A 17,194-nucleotide genomic window follows, 5' to 3' on the forward strand; every position below is an offset into this window, starting at 1 on the left:
AGAAAAGAAAATCTCTCACACACTTTCCCTGCAGATGCTCTGCCTTCCTAAGGTTTGAAACCTCAATGGCCACTCACTATCCCTTGTCCCCAGGAAGGTAAAATCACTGGTTTCTGGAAAGAGTACAGTGGTTTCTTGAAAAGACAGAGGGGAATCTCTGGTGCTCTGTTCTCCCAGTTGGATAAGAAGCTGTTCCTTGCATCAAACAGGGACTCTGAGTGAAAAACATTGAATTCTGAAGGCAATATATTTATTGAAGGCAAGGAATTTTAGATTATTATTTATTTAAGATAAGATTCATATTCCAATGTTTAGGATTCACTTTGGTAGACTAATGGAGCAAGATTTAGAAAGGACACAGATACAGTTTGTTAAGAAAACCCAGTTGACTCATGTTACAAGACTTTTCTGAGTCCTCTGTCTCTAAAGAAATAAAGCTAGATCTGATGAGGGCTGTTATATAACCAGCTAGTACTTCAGGCTTAAAATAATAATTTATTATTTCTTAAAAGTCTAAGTGTTGCTGGCCTACCCAAACCAGGGGGCAGTGTGGGAGAATATATCCGAAGGGGTAGACAAGGAAGCATGAATATTTGGGACAATTTTTGTAGTTAACTTACACAATTAAAATTGTACTAGTGTTGAAAGGGTTGAGGACTACAATAAGAAAGCAAAAGCTAGCCAATCACAGTGATTCAGGCCTGTAAACCCAGTGGCTCAGGAGGCTGAGGCAGGAGCAACCTGAGTTCAAAGCCAGCTTCAGCAAAAGTGAGGTGCTAAGGAACTCACTGAGACCCTGTCTCTAAATAAAATACAAAATAGGGTTAGGTATGTGACTCAGTGGTCAGATGCCTCTGTGTCCAATCCTGGTACCCACTCATCCTCCCAAAAAAGCAAAAACTGTATATCAGGCCATGAACTTTTTATAGGATTGATCTTAGCAAGTCATCTAAGGATAAGAATTTAGGTCAGCTCTAATCAAAATTTCCAGTGTCTAATGCTGACATTGAATAAATCATCTGTAAGTTTCATAAATATACATGCAGATTTATTTTAATTGCCTTTAAAAACAGTTGGATTTTTTTTAAATGTGTAATTCAATTAGAATTTTTCTGTACACTTGTCCAAAGTCACTATTTTATTTTATTTTATTCCATAGTATTTTGTGCCAAACCAAAACCTAAAAGTCACTTTCTTGAGGCCTAATAATCTCAGATTTAAGATTAAAAAAAAAAAAAAAAAAAAAGAAGAAGAGAAAAGAAATACATTTCATTATCTTCCTTTAAACTCCCAAACTCTTCCTGGAATAATGAAAATATGATATAAGCTAGCTGACAAATATTGCCACATGCCATTTTTGAAGCACAGTCTTCAATGTTATTTTGCTTATAAGAGTAAACAAGAAAACCTGCTCAAATGTTGTTTAGCAAAAACTAGATAATGCCAACTTTAAAAAAACAACTCAAGTGAACCAACAAAATTATCTGCATTTAAAGTTAAATAGAAAGAAAATAAAAATACTGAAATATTTTTAACACATTGAAATTCACAAGAAGAGACTAATAAAAATATTTATTATTTTATAATAAAATTTACAAGGATAATGTGAGATGTCGTTAAGGGAGGCATGAACATTTGGGGCCATTTAATTAGACTATCTGCGTATTTTCCTGAAATACAATACTTGTATATTACTATAAAAGCAGACACATCTAATTTTTCTTCAGTCATTTCTTACTACAATAAGGAGTATCTAGTACACCATTTGTACATCACTGTCACTTGGCTTTAATTTTTTTAACCCTTGACTACATATTAAGGACAATCATATTCAAATTAAAATACATTTACAAGAAGAAAAGGTGAGAGTGAAAAAACTAAAAGTGGAAACAAAATGAAAATTTAAAATAACAGGCAATTATAGAATTCCTAAAACATATGAGAAGAGGGAGGAACTTTTGGAAATAAAGTTTAAAAATGTAGATTTATACATTAATATGCGACTCAAATGATACAGTGGTATATCACAAGTATACTGTGTGGCCCTGAATAATGGAGAGGGAGCAACTTTAAGATGGTAGTTAGGAAACATGTGCCCTCTGAAGTCCTTTTCAGTTTAATAGGTTCCAACTCTATCTCAATTTGAGTCAATATTGGAATATTTCTTCAGGAAAACCTCTTCAGTAACCAGAGCCCTGGGACTGGAAGAACTGACCTCCCCTTTCAGTCTCTTTCAGCACCCACTTCCTTGACCTCTGGATTATAAGGCTCACTTCTGGACCAACAGGGAAAAGAAATTTGTTAGAACAGTGCTGCAGTTGGAGTCTGGAAAGAGGAACAGAAGAAACTGAGGGAGGAAAGAGAAAACAAAAGAAACAGAAAGAATGGCAGCAGACAGTGTTGTTGCCATCAGATTCCACATTTTTCTGCCATTTAGGTGATGGGAAGCCTTCTGAAAAGAGCTGCCTGCTCTGTTTTTCTCTGCCATTAACTAATTTCGCAATGTTCAACATTCCAAATTGCCTTGTCCAATTCCATCTGTTGCTTGGATCTCACTCACAGTTTCTCAGTAGCTGGTTTTCCCAGGCCTCAAGGAGTCTGGATGTGCACGTGCTCAGCCTTGCATCTGGCAGAGGACTGTCCTAAGGGAGCCCCTGTGCAGAGTTCTGGAGGTGCTTCTTTGCAGAGCTCACTTTGGATTAGTATGGTGCTCCTCAAGTTCCCTCAGTCACAGAAGCCCAATTCTGATCTCTTCATCCTCAGTTCAGTGAGACCTGTGCTCTTCCTGGGTTCACCTGCCTGAAACTCAACCTGGAAAGTGCCTCTGGGCAGAAAGCCCCAACAATACCGGGTTTCATGACATTATTCCCTTCCTTCTGGGCTCACAATCCTGTGCTCTGAGTTCTCCATAATTTTCTAACTGGTTTTGGCAGGAGTGTTCATCTCCTACCAGTTACTCAGTCATGGCTAAATGCCTTATTTTAAATTAATATTTAGACATTTGACATTACTACATTCTAAAAGGATCAAAAAATTAGAGATCTCATCCTTCTCTTTAATGTTCCCAAACAATAAAAAAAATAATTAACTGCATTGTTTAGTAGTTTTTATTAATTACAAATAAATGTAATTATCCTCCTGGAATGCCAAGGCGGTGTTCTATCATTCACTTCTTAAAAGTGTATTTGTGGGCTGGGGAGATAGCTCAGTTGGTAGAGTGCTTGCCTTGCAAGCACAACGCCCTGGGTTCCATCCCCAGCACCGCAAAAAAAAAAAAAAAAAAAAAAAGTATTTGTAATTCCATCGTACTATTTATGTGACAATAATTTTTCCCACTGAAGCTAACATGGAATACTAATTCAATTAGTAAAATTTCCATATCTGTTTTCACTGTTTCCTTTAAATTTCTCAAAGGGCTCATTATAGAAGCATTATCTCTGTCAGGGACCTAATTATTTGTCTTCATATTCTAAGCAATTTACCTTTCATCTTTAATCGTGGCTTCCTTGAACTTTTTCTTCTGTTGTATTCACTTCAATTTTATGTAACTCATGTTAGGTCATGCCACTCCTCTGGATTTCCATTTTCAGGGGTTTTTGTGCCTTTTTTTCATTGCTCCCTTACAATTAATATCGATCCCTTTTCACCTCTAGCATATTTATATCTCAAAAGTACATCTTGTTATTGAGCATCTCTTTAATTAGCTCAAAAATTGTCTTTCTGCCCTTCCTCATATTCAGGGGCATCTGGCTAAGAACCAGCTTTTTATATATTTAAAATCAATTTTGCTTAGCATAATTCATATTTTACTTTAAAATTCTCACTGCTGATTCACTTAGAATCATAATATTTTGTGTAAGAATTCTTTTCACTTTAGGATATACAATCTATGTTTCCTACCTCATCCTTTGGTCTTGAAAAGGAATACTCAGCCTATCATCCAGCCCCCAACCCCAGATATTAAACTCAAAACATAATAGTGGAAGTTGACTTGCCATAACTAAGCATCCCTAACAGTCTACCTCATTTTCTAAGTGAAAGCTAGAAGTGTCGGAATGCCTGCAACGTTTCTGTTTCTTCTTCTTTTCCTTTTCTTTTTCATTTTTCCCTATAACATCACCTTTCTGATTTAGGTGCAACTTTCCTAGTTTAATTTCCTTTATATTCTTCTTTCTCCCTTTCTCCCTTTGTTTCCTTCTTTCCTTCCTTTTTTCTCACTTAAAACATAACTACAGCACAAGGAAATATTTCTCTTTTAAGGAATGTGGAAATTGAAGTCTGAGCACATTGATGAGATCATATACCGAGCAATTGACACAATATAAAAATGACCCAGCAGGGTGCCTTGGCACACACCTGTAATCCCAGTGGCTCAGGAGCCTGAGGCAGGAAGATCTTGAGTTCAAAGCCAGCCTCAGCAAAAGTGATGTGCTAAGCAACTCAGTGAGACCCTGTCTCTAAATAAAATACAAAATAGGACTAGGGATGTAGCTCGGTGGTGGAGTGCTCCTGAATTCAATCCCCAGTACCACACCCCCAAAATAACCCAGTTACACGTTTACTCATTCTGTGCTCTTAACCACCACTGCAGATTATTAACAAATTAAATATAACTGGGAATGACTGTAAATCTGTTAAAAATCAGTCCAGGGCAATGATACTTCTTCATTGACTAATAAAACTTATTTCTTTTTTTTTTTTTAATTGTAAACAAATGGAATACATGTTGTTTCTCTGTTTGTACGTGGAGTAAAGGCAAACCATTTGTGTAATCATAATTTACATAGGGTAATGTTGTTTGATTCATTCTGTTATTTTTCCCTTCCCCCCCACCCCTCCCACCCCTCTTTTTCCTCTATATAGTCCTTCCTTCCTCCATTCTTACCACCCTCCTTATCCCTAACCCTAAACCTAACCCTAACCCTAACACTAACCCCTCCTACCCCCCATTATATGTCCTCATCCACTTATCAGTGATACCATTCGTCCTTTGGTTTTTTGAGATTGGCTTATCTCACTTAACATGATATTCTCCAATTTCATCCATTTGCCTGCCAATGCCATAATTTTATCATTCTTTATGGCAGAGTAATATTCCATTGTGTATATATATATATATATATATATATATATATATATATATACCACAGTTTCTTTATAAAGCTTATTTCCAATTTTCATATCAGTCTATCAGTGTTACAGGTTAAACATCTTGTAACAATGCAAAATAAACTAGGAATTCAAGAAAATCTTGGGTTATAATAGAATCAATATAAAACTAAGACACCAGTTCAACTTTCAATTTTGCCTTCATTTTAGCATTTTAATATTCCATCTAGTTACATGAATGCATGCTGTGATCATGAATGTTCCTTTATCGATCAAAGGAAACCATGTTAAACATATGATAAAATAAAAAAATTCGTTTTACTAAAGCATTCACCTACTCCTGCATTTGCATATTCCCCACTCACTTTTGAACTTAATACATAGTTACTGGTAAACTGTTATTTGCCCAGTATTTTATTGTGAAATGAGACTATGATGGTGAACATAATTGAAGCATTCTCTGCCTGCCCTCAATGAACTTTCAGTTTATCACATGAAGCTCTATAGAAGGAGATGAGGGTTTTATCCACACAGCCCTGTGATTATACTCAACATCATCTTATTTAGTTCTTAGTAATTAATATTCTCTCTACTTGACTTATTTTTAACTAGAATATTAAATATGTATTTTCTAAGAATCCTCTGGATTTTGCACAGTTTGATTAAGAGACCTAGTGGTGGTAATAATTTTCATTCATCACTGTTTCAAGTTACAATAACAAGAATTTTGTTTTAACTGCATATTCTTAATTGTAAAAATTGCTTATTCTTTTGGTTATGAATAGTGTTTATGAATACAAAGTGACCCTCTTACTCTTCTCTTCTGTGAGAAGCTGGAGTGAGATTAACATGAAATAAGTGGCCTTGAGTTCTCTTTAAGGAGTTATGTGTTCTTAGATGTTCTGAGAAGCCTCTGATAAGAGGTTTCAATGAAAATGTAATTGTTTCCTAAGAAATCTAAGGATAACAAAATATTGCTGCAATACACTCATTTTGACATTGTGCTTCTACACTCGTTAACTTTATTGAAGAAAATGAATTATTGAAAACTTAAATAAATGAGAATTGGGTCACTGAAAATTTTTAAATAAAATGATTTTAAAAAGTAAGGCAAACCTCTTTCTACAATAAAGTAATATATTCTGAAGTCCAAAGAAGCCTAGGTGACTTTATCAGATGGCAAGAACATCACATGATATAAGAATATTAAAGTTATCATGATAATGGTTGTGTAATACTAAGAAAACAAATTTGAAAATGAGAAAAAAAGAATAGTGAGAATCCCCTAACTTTTGTAGTTTCCTTAAAAGAGAGAGTCACAAAAAACATGACTATATAAAAAAGAAGAAAATTTTAAATCCTAGGTGGGAAGCCAAGCAGCTTGCTCTCTAAAAGAACTGGCTAATTGCAACACTGAAGGCTCTGGGGTCCTGTATTTTCTCTTGTCCCTGCTCACTCTGCCATGGTAGCTCCAAAGCAGCCGTAGGTATGTGATATGAATGTAGCTCCTTAGACCAAAAGAACTTGACCGTGGTACAACAAAGCTTTACATCGGTGCACTGGAGGCCATATTTGGCTTCATGGGCTATAACTGAGGTCTGAACTAGGGGGATGTGGGCATTTTAATATAGTCTAAGTGATGCGAAAGCTTTTAAGGATAAGGGACTAGCAATGTTGTAGTTAACACAATAGATGTAAAAAAAAATAAAATGAAAGAAATTATACATAAAAAAGTTGAGATACTAGAAAAATACAATGGCTATTTATGGGTATTTACTAAAATAAATACTATAAATATTATTAGTATTAATACTAATAATACTATATGAATATTTCTGCTAGAATTGCAGTGCATCATCCATGTTCATGAATTCCCAATCTGCAAAATCAACCATGAATCAAAGATATTTTTAAAAACGTGTCTGTATTGAACATAAACAAGCTTATTTTTGTGTCATTGTTCCCTAACACTCTATTTACATAATATTTATATTGTATTTGGTGTTTTAAGTGATCTAGATATGAATTAAGGTTAATAGAAGAATATATGCAAGTTATATCAAAATACTATAGCATTATGCATAAGGGGTTGGACAACTGTGGATTTTGGTATCTGTTAGGGGTTCTGGAACCAATCCCCTGTGAGTATCAAAGGATCACTGTACTTATTGTTGCTGTTTTGTTCATAGATCTGTAAGTAGTTTTTATATCTTATTAACATGCACTTTTGTTCTAAAAAAAGCATCTATATATATTACCTTTCTTTTTTTTTTCAATATTAGAATAGTACATTTACAATTTGGTCTTTTTCCTTCAATAAAGTTTTAATACTTATAGGTTTTTTCCCCTCTGAGATAAAGCTAAGTGACTTTTTAACATCATTAATTTCAAATGAAATATTATTCCAAAAAAGTCTATGAAATTAATCACAATGGTCATTTTGAATTAACTATACCTATTTATCTCAGTTTTCATATACATAAGTTCAAATAATTGAGTTTATTGACCTCCCTGTCAGAAAATTGATTTGCTTTTTAGATTTGATTTAATTTCAAATAACTTTATATATGTAGAGGTTTCATTTCTAGAGATTAATTGAAAAATAATCACATTTAATTCACACATTTTAATACATACTGTCTCTACTGATTATCTAGTGCTTCCATCAAATATGTCAAAAGTCATTAACTTTCCATTCCCAATGCCATTTGGGGGACATCAGATTTTTGTTTTACAAATATGTATATATATATTTTTTTTCTTAAATTCCTTAATCCAGTCTGCTGAAAATACTCACAAAACTACATGAATGAAGCCTAAAACCTTTGCCTGTCTTTAAAAGACAGCTAGAACTCATGCTGAATTGATTTGGTTACTCTTTTAAATGGCTTCTTATACTCTGAAAACTTGAGCTTTCTTTTTCTCCTGGAATTTCACCTCTTCACTGTCTGACCTTTGAAATCCTACTCATTCATGTCAGTGTTTTTACATCTTATTAACACACACTTTTGTGGGGTTGTTCAAACAAAAAAAAACATCTACTATAGTATGTCAGTGTAGATCTTCTCCAAGAATCCCTTCCAGATTACAGGTAAGGTATCATATTCTATTTATCTCTATGAGAAGCCCAAACTAATCCCTACAGGCTGAAATCCCTGAGAGAAGGTGATGGTCTGCAGAGAGATCCCACTCTGTCCTACAGAACCGTTATAGGGTCTCAGTCTCTGATTGCCTCACCTTGTTCACCTAATTCTGAAACAGGAAGCCCCCATGGTCCAGTGCTTCCCTCCCTGGAGTGCAACATCTGATATAAGAGATCCCTAAATGCCTTAGTAAATTGTTTTTAAGGCTTGTGGTGTGCTGTCTGGTCATTTATTTTTGTTTCCCCAACAACTCCATATTGTCAAATATTATAGGTTTACAGACTGTAGATATCCAGGGTAAATTAGAAATTTTGCATATTAATATGATTAAAACACAGCAGGGATTTGGGTCTAGACCATCTCCCTTGGTGTTCTCGAATTTGGCAGTAGCTGATGGGCATTAATAATAAAAATCTCCTGGGGATGGAGAGAAGCTGAGAAAATGCTGGTGAAGAGCTCCAGTTGAAACACAAGCTGTCTATTTTTTCTAGCTATAACCTAAGGCTTGCCTTTGTTTCTCCAGTGGGAATTAGAAGAAAGGCCAAGTGAAAAATATTCATCAGCTGCTTCAGAAGTGGCCCCTCCAGGAAAGAAAGGAGCAAATTCTGAGATCCTGGTGTGACTTGTCAAAGACCTACAATGAACCACACCACAATCTTGCCACTGGCTCTGACCAATGTGTGGAGGTGGCTTTTTCAAATTACTTATGTATATTACAGAATTATTCAATTCTAACAAGTTAGCTAATATAAAATAATATTTTTCTAACCTGAAATTATTTATATAAAGCTTTCCTAAGAGTTAAAATCACAGAGTTATAGAAGTTCAGGGTTTTATAATCAATGAATCCTTAGGTTATTGATCTCAGATCATTCCCACACATATCTAGCTGGTTGTGCTTCATTTATATATGCAAAGTGGGAGATCTTCCAGGATTGATTCTCTATGTGATTAATCACACTGATCTTGGATACCCTCTTCATCTGGCTGTAGTTTAACTTAGCTGAAAATTGGATAACCTTAATTTACTGATCCTGATTTAAAAACAAAACCCTGGAGTCAGATGGTTCTTACTAATCTGGTAAAGTTTTAAGCCCAGAATAGCAACTCAGGGTTCTACTAACATATACTTGCCATAAAATACAAAGAAGGTAAAAATACACATATAAAACAATACTAACCTATAGTTTGCTTCAGCATTATTTTTGCTGTTCTCTGATTTCCTTTCTCCCCTTCTCTACCAACCCAGTTTAGCTAGTGATGACTACAAATTAGTATGGCTTACTTCTACTAACATGGAAGCTCCTGGGGAATTGATACCATATTTTATTCAATTTTTTACTTTAAAGAACCCAGCTGCTCATTGACATCTATTTGTTTCATGCATGTCTGAATGCATAAACTTTAAAACACACACATTTATTTTAAAATGCATTATAAAGTGGGTAAAGTGACACATGGCTGTAATCTCAGTGGCTCAGGAGGTTGAGGTTCGAGGATCACGAGTTCAAAGACAGCCTCAACAATTTAGCAAGGCTTTAAGCAACTTGGCAAGACGCTGTCTCAAAATAAAAATATAAAAAGGGCTGGGAATGTGGCTCAGTGGTTGAGTGCCTCTGGGTTCAATGACCAGTACCTAAATAAATAAGTAAATAAATAAATTAATTAATTTAATTAAAATGCATCATGAAATACAGAAAAATTCCCAAATGAAAACTTTCAGTAACCTGTTAGTTAAAATGGGCGATTCTGTGCTGAAAATGGGTTCCAGAGATTTTACATAATGAACAAAACTGCTGATCTTTGAGATTGTATTTTTATTACTGAATAATCTTATTATTACATTATATTGACCATTTCATTTTCAGTATTTATTTTGAAATTTTAAATTATCGTCTAGATAGAAAATTACAAATAAATTTATAAAATTAAGAATAAGTATTGCTATAAATAAAAATTTGAAATTAAGTGTGCTGTTAAGGAGAACATTCAACCATCTATAATTAAAACTGGTTACAATAGATTGGATATCAGACACAAAGAGTAAACACATTCTCTGTGCATGAAGATTGCAATTGGTTGAAATAGTCTGAAAACATTTATTTCAAGTGAGAGAAGTATATTATGAAAGGACAAAAAAAATAGGAATAAAGATAAAGATTTTTTAAAAAGTGTCAGTTAATTCCTCTCTCCCAGAGAGAAATGACATGATGAAACACAAGAAGCCAGAGGTTTGACTCAGAGTATGCATAACTGAGGAGCTTGCAGGCAACTTTGGAGCAGGGCTGGCAATTATATTATCCATCTCTGTCTCTATTTCTAAATCTTTTTCTTTGCATATACATTTCTTTCTATACATATTCCAATTGAAAAAAACTGTATCATTTTATTGCTCAAAAGAGAATTTATGTGTCTGGTTATTCAAAACAGGAATATGTTTCTTTGGGAAAATATTTCTGTCAGGCAGAATGTCAGCTTGGCAAATAATAAATTGTTGGATATTTGAATAAGGACAGAATTTATCTCTATTACAATGTAGGCAGATTTTTATGTTCTTAGATGTAGAACCTCCGGCACCTTCCCAAGGAGGGACCTGTCTTATGGAGGCAATTGTTTAAGGCACAGCTTGAAGAATAGCAGATGATTTGGGGTAGTATTTAGTAAACTAGTTTGTTTTTATTGAGGGTGTGTCCTGGCTGACAGCAGATAATGCATGGTCTTTAGTAATAGAAATGATTTTTTTTTCAATGTTGGGTAAATAAGAGAATAATGTTGCGAACAGCCAGGGAGATATTTATGGGGAATTTGATTAAGTTTTCGCTTTGTAGATAAGTGCATCTTCTTCCCTTTGATCCTTCAAAACCTTTGGTAAAACACCATATCTAATTAATGTTCTACAGTGATGGATTGTATTAAGTCCCCAAGTTGGACCAATAAGTCTAAGCCACCACAAATGGGTTATAGATAATTGAGTGACTTCTCCATTGTCCATTGTCCGTGATAGACATGTGATCTATCGAAAGAGGTAACAAGGAAGAAAGTTACATGGAGATGGTGCAAAAAAGGGAAAGAACTTGTTAAAAAATTTAATAGAAACTCTTCATAGTCAAGATGGGTTAGATAAGATTTTGAGATTGTAGGAAATTTGTACAAAATAAGCAAATGATTTCACCCTCCTCCCATTATTCAGATCTGCCATGCACTTACTTGTAACATTCAGCAAAATAATTACATTGTTCAAACTCATATTAAAGCCTTGGTACTAATGAAGATTTTGATACCATAGTACAGTAAAGACAAGCAGTAAATCTTGAGGAAACTGAACACTGTGTTAGGTTAAGTGGATGAGTCTGCTAGGCTGTCACAACAGACTCAAGCTGCAGAAAGGGCCACAGACTGGGTGGCCTAAACAGCAGAAATTAATTTTCTCAGTTCTGGAGGCTTAAATTCCAACTTGAAGGTGTTGGCAAGGTTGGTTTCTGGCGAGGGATCTTGGTACCTTTCAGACAGTCACTTTTTCACTGTATTCTCAAATGGCCTTTTTCTCTGTGCTTGCCTTCTGTTACTAACAGAAATCCCTGTTATTTCTGTTATCATTCTGTATCTTTTTCATTCTTATAAAGATATCAGTCTTATGGGAGTAAGACCCTACTCTTATGAACTCATTTGGCATTTATGATTTCATTTAGGTCCTATTTCTAAATACAGACACAGTGGGGATTAGGATTTCAATATATGACTCTTGGGAGAACGCAATTCATTCCAGAACATTCTACTTCCTACCTGCCAAACTTCATGGTGTTCTTTCATGAAGACACACCCACCCCCATTCCCAACACTCCAATCTCTTTCCATCCTCCACACTGCTAGAGTCATCTATTTAAAATCAAACTTATTATAAATTATTAAATATTTTCTGTGTTCTACAAAGGAGTCTGAGCCTCTAAATGTGGGTCCGGTCATGACGCCCTTCTGGGCCTCCCTCATTTACCACCATCCAATGAATGCATTTGTTTTCTCATTCTGGTTTTTTTTTTTTTTTTTCCTTCTTTCTTTTTTCTTTTCTTTATTTCTTCTTTTCTTTTTCTTCATTTATTTATTACTGGATTATATTCTCAGTTACCTATTCATTCAAGAGAAGTTTAGCAGAATTAAGTCATGCCTTATCTAGGAAAGAAATCAGTAAGTTTCCAGGGTAGGTTAGATGTTTTCCATCAGTGCCCTTATAGAGAACCCTAGGCATGGCTTCACTTAATAGAAAATATTAAATCAGTCTGTTCTTATGTTTATCTCCAAAAAAGAAGTTCTCTGAGATTAAGAAATTTCCACTGTTCATCTTTAGTGATTCAGGAGAAAAGGAAAGGAGTAAACAGAGTGAAAAGTCAATAAATGGGGTGGAACTAAAGTTGAGTCATTAGGAAAAATAATAAGAATTTAAAATTGATCCTCTTACCTATTGTTTCTAGTCTCTTCTAGCATATGTAATGTCATATAATACACACAAAATCATATGTGGCAAAAAAGTATTTCTTAACAATCAAATGAAGGAATTTTAGATTATGTAGAAGGAAATGAGAGGGCAGTGTGAAAAATGGTGGAATAAGAGAGGCATCATTACCCTATGTACATGTATGATTACAGGAATGGTATGAATCTACATCGTGTACAACCATAGAAATGAAATGATGTACCTCATTTGTGTACAATGAATCAAAATGCAGTCTGTAAAAAGTAAAAAAAAATAAATAATTTTAAAACAAACAATCAAAACATACCTTATTCTCATTTTACTTGATAAAGAAATTTGAGTCTTTTTGTAGGACATTTGTCTTTGTTTATGTTCTTCTTATTTGCCAGAGCTATCACTTTTCCAGAAATGGCCCTTAGCACTATCTCTTCATCCAGGTTTTTTTTTTTTTTTCATTTTAATTAAAAATCATAAATTTACATAGGGCAATGTTGTTTGATTCATTCTGTTATTTTTTCCCTTCCCCCCTACCCCTCCCACCCGATTGCCTCTATACAGTCCTTCCTTCCTCCATTCTTACCACCCTCCTTATCCCTAACCCTAAACCTAACCCTAACCCTAAACCTAACCCTAATGCTAACCCCTCCTACCCACCCTTATATGTTCTCATCCGCTTATCAGCGAGATCATTCGTCCTTTAGTTTTTTGAGATTGGCTTATCTCACTTAGCATGATATGATCCAATTTAATCCATTTGCCTGCAAATGCTGTAATTTTATCATTATTCATGGCACAGTAATATTCCATTGTATATATATGCCACAGTTTCTTTATCCATTCATCAACTGAAGGGCATCTAGGTTGGTTCCACAATCTGCCTATAGTGAATTGAGCAGCTATGAACATTGATGTGGCTGTATCTCTGTAGTATGCTGATTTTAAGTCCTTTGGGTATAGGCCAAGGAGTGGGATAGCTGGGTCAAATGGTGGTTCCATTCCAAGCTTTCTGAGGAATCTCCATACTGCTTTCCACAGTGGCTGCACTAATTTGCATCCCCACCAGCAATGTATGAGTGTACCTTTTTCCCCACATCCTCGCCAACACCTATTGTTGCTTGTGTTCTTGATAATCACCATTCTAATTGGGGTGAGATGAAAACTTAGGGTAGTTTTGATTTGCATTTCTCTTATTAACAGAGATGTTGAACATTTTTTCATATATCTGTTGATTGCTTGTACATCTTCTTCTGTGAAGTGTCTGTTCATTTCCTTAGCCCATTTGTTGATTGGATTATTTGTATTCTTAGTGTAGAGTTTTTTGAGTTCTTTATAGAATCTGGAAATTAGCGCTCTATCTGAAGTATGAGTGGCAAAGATATTCTCCCACTCTCTTAGGCTCTCTCTTCACATTTCTGATAGTTTCCTTTGCTGAGAGAAAGCTTTTTAGTTTGAATCTATCCCAGTGGTTGATTTTAGCTTTTATTTCTTGTGCTATGGGAGTCCTGTTAAGGAAGTCTGATCCTAAGCCAACAAGTTGAAGGTTTGGACCTACTTTTTCTTCTATAAGATGCAGGGTCTCTGGTCTGATTCTGAGGTCCTTGATCCATTTTGAGTTGAGTTTTGTGAAGGGTGAGACATAGGGGTTTAATTTCATTCTGTTGCATATGGATTTCCTGTTTTCCCAGCAACATTTGTTGAAGAGGCTATCTTTTCTCCATTGCATATTTTTGGCACCTTTGTCTAGTATGAGAAAATTGTATTTATTTGGGTTTGTGTCCATGTCCTCTATTCTGTACCATTGATCTACCTGTCTATTTTGGTACCAATACCATGCCGTTTTTGTTACTATTGCTTTGTAATAGAGTTGAAGATCTGGTATTGCGATACCCCCTGCTTCGCTCTTTCTACTGAGGATTGCTTTAGCTATTCTGGGTTTCTTATTCTTCCAAATGAATTTCATAATTGCTTGCTCTATTTCTGTAAGGTACACCATTGGGATTTTATTTGGAATTGCATTGAATCTGTATAGCACTTTTGGTAGTATGGCCATTTTGACAATATTAATTCTGCCTATCCAAGAACATGGGAGATCTTTCCATCTTCTGAGGTTTTCTTTAATTTCTTTCTTTAGTGTTCTGTAGTTCTTATTGTAGAGATCTTTCACCTCTTTTGTGAGATTGATTCCCAAGTATTTTATTTTTTTCGATGCTATGGTGAATGGGGTAGTTTTTCTAATTTCTCTTTCTGAAGATTCATCACTTATGTATAAGAATGCATTGGATTTATGGGCATTGATCTTGTAACCTGCTACTTTACTGAATTCACTTATGAGTTCTAAGAGTTTTCTGGTGGAATTTCCAGGTTCCTCTAAATATATAATCATGTCATCAGCGAACAGGGATAGTTTGAGTTCCTCTTTTCCAATTCGTATCCCTTTAATTTCTTTGGTTTGTCTAATTGCTCTGGCTACAGTCTCAAGAACAATATTGAATAGAAGTGGTGAAAGAGGGCATCCTTGCCTTGTTCCAGTTTTTAGGGGGAATGCTTTCAGTTTTTCACCATTTAGAATGATATTGGCCATGGGCTTAGCGTAGATGGCCTTTATAATGTTAAGGAATATTCCCACTACCCCAATTTTCTCTAGTGTTTTGAGCATGAAGGGATGCTGTATTTTATTGAATACTTTTTCTGCATCTATTGAAATAATCATGTGATTCTTAACTTTTAGTCTGTTGATATGGTGAATGACATTTATTGATTTCTGGATGTTGAACCAACCTTTCATCCCTGGGATAAAACCCACTTGATCGTGGTGCACTATCTTTTTAATATATTTTTGGATGCGATTTGCTAAAATTTTGTTGAGAATATTTGCATCGATGTTCATTAAGGATATTGGTCTGAAATTTTCTTTCCTCGATGTGTCTCTGTCTGGTTTAGGTATCAGGGTGATTTTGGCTTCATAGAATGAGTTTGGGAGGGTTCCCTCCTCTTCTATTTCATGGAATACTTTGAGAAGTATTGGAATGAGCTCTTCTTTAAAGGTTTTGTAGAACTCGGCTGAGTACCCATCTGGTCCCGGACTTTTCTTTGTTGGTAGGCTTTTGATGACCTCTTCTATTTCATTATTGAAATTGATTTATTTAAGTTGTGTATGTCCTCCTCGTTCAGTTTAGGTAATTCATATGTCTCTAGAAACTTGTTGATGTCTTTGAGGTTTTCTGTTTTGTTGTAGTATAGATTTTCAAAATAGCTTCTAATTATGTTTTGTATTTCACTCGTGTCTGTTGTGATATTTCTTTGTTCATTCCGAATTTTAGTAATTTGAGTTTTCTCCCTCTTTCTCTTTGTTAGTGTGTTTAAGGGTTTATCAATTTTGTTTATTTTTTCAAAGAAACAACTATTTATTTGGTTAATTTTTCCGATTGATTCTTTTGTTTCAATTTCCTTGATTTCGGCTCTGATTTTAACTATTTCCTGTCTTCTACTACTTTTGGTGTTGGTCTGCTCTTCTTTTTCTAGGGCTTTGAGCTGTAGTGTTAAGTCGTTTATTTGTTGATTTCTACTTCTTTTGTTGAATGCACCCCATGAAATAAATCTTCCTCTAAGTACTGCTTTTATAGTATCCCAGAGATTTTGATATGATGTCTTTGTTCTCGTTTACTTCTAAAAATTTTTTTATTTCCCTCCTGATGTCTTCTGTTATCCATTCATCATATAATAGTGTATTGTTTAATCTCCAGGTATTGGAGAAGTGTTTTTTATTCTGTCATTTATTTCTAATTTCAATCCATTATGATCTGATAAAGTTCAAGGTAGTATCTCTATCTTCTTATATTTGCTAACAGTAGCTTTGTGGCATAAGACATGGTCTATTTTAGAGAAGGATCCATGTGCTGCTGAGAAGATAGTGTATTCGTTCTTTGTTGGATGGTATATTCTATATAAGTCGGTTAAGTCTAAATTGTTGATTGTGTTATTGAGATCTATGGTTTCTTTATTCAATTTTTGTTTGGACGATCTACCCAGTGGTGAGAGAGGTATGTTAAAATCGCCTAGTATTCTTGTGTTGTGGTCTATTTGATTTCTGGAATTGAGAAGGATTTGTTTGACATACATGGATGAGCCAATGTTCGGGGCATAGATGTTTATGATTGTTATGTCTTGCTGATTCATGCTTCCCTTAAGCAGTATGTAATGTTCTTCTTTATCCCTTCTGACTAGTTTTGGCTTGAAGTCCACATTATCTGAAATGAGGATGGATACTCCAGATTTTTTGCTGTGTCCGTGTGCATGGTATGTTTTTTCCCATCCTTTCACCTTTATTCTTTGGGTATCTCTTTCTATGAGATGAGTCTCTTGCAGGCAGCATATTGTTGGGTTTTTCTTTTTAATCCATTCTGCCAGTCTATGTCTTTTGATTGATGAGTTCAGGCCATTAACATTCAGGGTTATTATTGTGATATGATTTGTA

The sequence above is a fragment of the Sciurus vulgaris genome (assembly GCF_902686455.1).
Source record: "Sciurus vulgaris genome assembly, chromosome: 5".
Taxonomy (NCBI): domain Eukaryota; kingdom Metazoa; phylum Chordata; class Mammalia; order Rodentia; family Sciuridae; genus Sciurus; species Sciurus vulgaris.